This window comes from Salvelinus sp. IW2-2015, unplaced genomic scaffold (assembly GCF_002910315.2).
Source record: "Salvelinus sp. IW2-2015 unplaced genomic scaffold, ASM291031v2 Un_scaffold11647, whole genome shotgun sequence".
Lineage (NCBI taxonomy): Eukaryota > Metazoa > Chordata > Actinopteri > Salmoniformes > Salmonidae > Salvelinus > Salvelinus sp. IW2-2015.
Genome location: NW_019952904.1, coordinates 173 through 3,067, shown reverse-complemented (window position 1 = coordinate 3,067; position 2,895 = coordinate 173). Strand labels below are relative to the sequence as shown.

General features: G+C 40.2%; 1 long non-coding RNA gene across 1 annotated transcript; it reads left to right on the top strand.

Moving 5' to 3' along the window:
• The first annotated feature begins 928 nt into the window (after positions 1–928).
• On the top strand, positions 929–1,611 carry LOC139027371 (uncharacterized). Its single transcript, XR_011479452.1, has 2 exons — positions 929–1,243; positions 1,416–1,611. It is a non-coding gene; the product is annotated as an uncharacterized lncRNA (long non-coding RNA).
• Positions 1,612–2,895: the final 1,284 nt, after the last annotated feature.

Genomic DNA, 2,895 nt, shown 5'->3' with positions numbered 1-2,895 from the left:
CACCTTCTGTTATGGCAGAAGATCTCCCAAAGCCCATTGGAAGGCTAGGTGAAGTCCTCCTCATATTGCTTACATCAGGAATGGGCAACTTTGATCGGGTCGCAGTGGCACACGGGTCTGTGTACCCACATCCATTCCCACACATGCAGTCAGAGCCAGCCATAGCCTAAGTTGTCTTGCGAGCAAAACATTGAAGTTTTAGTTAATTTCCTACAATTCTACACATTTTGCCATGGAGTGTAGAGAAAATGTTGCAGTTTTAAAGTAAGTTTGCTTCAATTCTATACATTTTGCCATGGGGCAGAGAGAAGATGTTACAATTTTTGAACTCATTTCATGCAATTCTACTAATTTTGCCATGGGGTGGAGAGAAGAACGTGTAGTTTCACAGCAAATGTTCTTAAATTCTACACACTTTGCCTTAGTGTGGAGAGAAATGTTTGCAGTTTTTAATATGATATCTGAGTGAGCGTGACAAAATTTAACGGGGGCCTCCCGGTCGGTAATTCGACCATGATTACTACAGATGGCTAGACTAATTTACCAATCAAAAAATTCTTAGCTAATTCAGTGACTGTCAGTGACTAACATAACACAATAAACTAATGATTCACAACCACATTTCATAATTGCAAATTGTATTATACTATTGTAACTCTCAATAGTAAGTCGAGACCCCGAATGAGTTCCTAAAAAAACATATATTTTTTAAACTAATTTTGGGAAATTGATCCGCGGCCCTCCAGTTGCTCATTCCTGGCTTACATCTATCTCTGTTGATATCTGCAAACATAATGGCTAGGGGCTAGCTCAGGGTAAAAAGAAAAGAAAGAGCATGCACTTGTCTTTTCCTACTAGCACTCACTTTGCTGAAAAATGTACTTACTACGACTGAGGTGTGTGGTTGTCTCACCTTGCTATCTTAAGATGAATGCACTAACTGTGTGTGCTGAATGACTAACATGTAAAAATGGTTTTGCATTGAGCATATGAACTGATTCTGTACACACTCTAACCTTTGTGTATCCTTCGACCCCTGTAGTGGGTTCCAGAGATATCCCATCACTGTCCTCGTACACCCTTCCTGTTGGTGGGCACCCAGGTGGATCTGAGGGACGACAGCAACACTGTGGAGAAGCTGGCCAAGAACAAACAGCGCCCCCTGTCCCCTGAGAGCGGAGACAAGCTGGCCCGGGACCTCCGGGCCGTCAAATAATATGTGGAGTGCTCCGCCCTCACGCAGGTAAGGGGCCAAGGATTATGATGATGTTACATTGTTAGAGGGAAAAAGAGCTGATAAGGACCCATGGTGCTGAAACATTGCTGTACTTCACAAAATAGGTTAGAATACATTTATAAACCTTGAAAAGTCAATGCAAACTCCCTCTTCCTCTCTCTCTCTCTCTCTCTCTCAGAGGGGGCTGAAGAACGTGTTTGACGAGGCCATCCTGGCAGCTTTGGAACCTCCTGAGACTAAACCAAGAAACGCTGTGCCTGCTATAAAGGGAGGAGGAGAGAGGGAGCGGTAGAGGGGAAGTGTTAAGAATGGGCGAGTTGGTTACAAATAAGTGAAGCAGATCAACAGCTTGAAAAAGGACAAAAAAGAGTGAAGAAGGCGATGAAAATGGCATCGAGACGCCAATACATTCATGCACTGTGCCTTCTTAATATGTATTGAAAAATGGAAAGGAGAGAGAAAGCAATTTGGTCTTTCAAGTGAAGAATACAAGAGGGGAAGGAATCAACAAAACTTTCACCTAGTCTCCTCTCCAGATACACTTTAGATATCTGCAGTGTTTACCCTAACATTACTTCTGTGGGGCGGGCTCTCCTACCTGCCTGTCATGTAGCCTTTGTGCCTCGCTTAAATGTAAATAAATACGCTTGGGGAAACACTTATACATTATTTTCTTTGTTGCCTACTTTGCAGGAGGGAGGGGGAGAACACAATTTGTTTCCCTCCCGACCAGAGCTTAGCATGCTAGATATGGCTCACTTTTCCTTTTGGGACACACAAGTGGCATTTTTCGCCTCAGATTACTGCTTCTGAGGCGACACAGACTGAATATATATGATTTTTTAATCTCTTTTGTGTCATGTAGATGTAGTAATTTTTATTGATTTTCTTTTGGGAAATTCTTTAGCGTATATTATTTTGGGTAATTAAAAACCTTTTTTTTTGCTTGACTACATCTTGATTGTGATTGTTGATAGTATAACACATTAAGCCTGTAGTATTTTGAATAGCTGATCTTAATCTTGATAATAAAATGCTGGTTGAGATTATAACCTTTTCCTTCAGTCAACTTCTGGATGTTATGTAATTGCAGAATGTTTGAAATAAAAATTGTTTAACTGAGCCCATAGTTGGTGTGTAATGTTATTTTCTATATATGTTTCCACGTGACGTATACAAGACACATCATAGAAAAAAACTGTAGTCAAAACAAGTTTATTTGAACCAAGTCAACTGTGGCAGAACACTGTAACAACATGCATGACAATTGTTTTATCAGCGTTGGACCCTAAAGCAAATATGGATGCAGACGGACTGGGGAAAGGACACGGATATTCTCACTGTAGAATCTGGAGTGGTAGGAGGATGGCCACCAGGATGATTGATGTTACAAATCATAATAAAAGGACATGAAATGTGGCAAAACACTCAATAAATACAGTAAACATGTAAAAAGACTGGCAACTTACGTACTACACTGAAATCAAAGACTCAAAATACAGTAAATGTATATACTGCAACTACTAACTGACACTTGAAATCAACAAGACTCATAAATACAGTAAATGTATAAAGCCTGCAACTACCAACTCCTGAAATCAAGAATCATAAATACGAGTAACATGTATAAAGAACTGCAACTACCTACTACAAGTGAA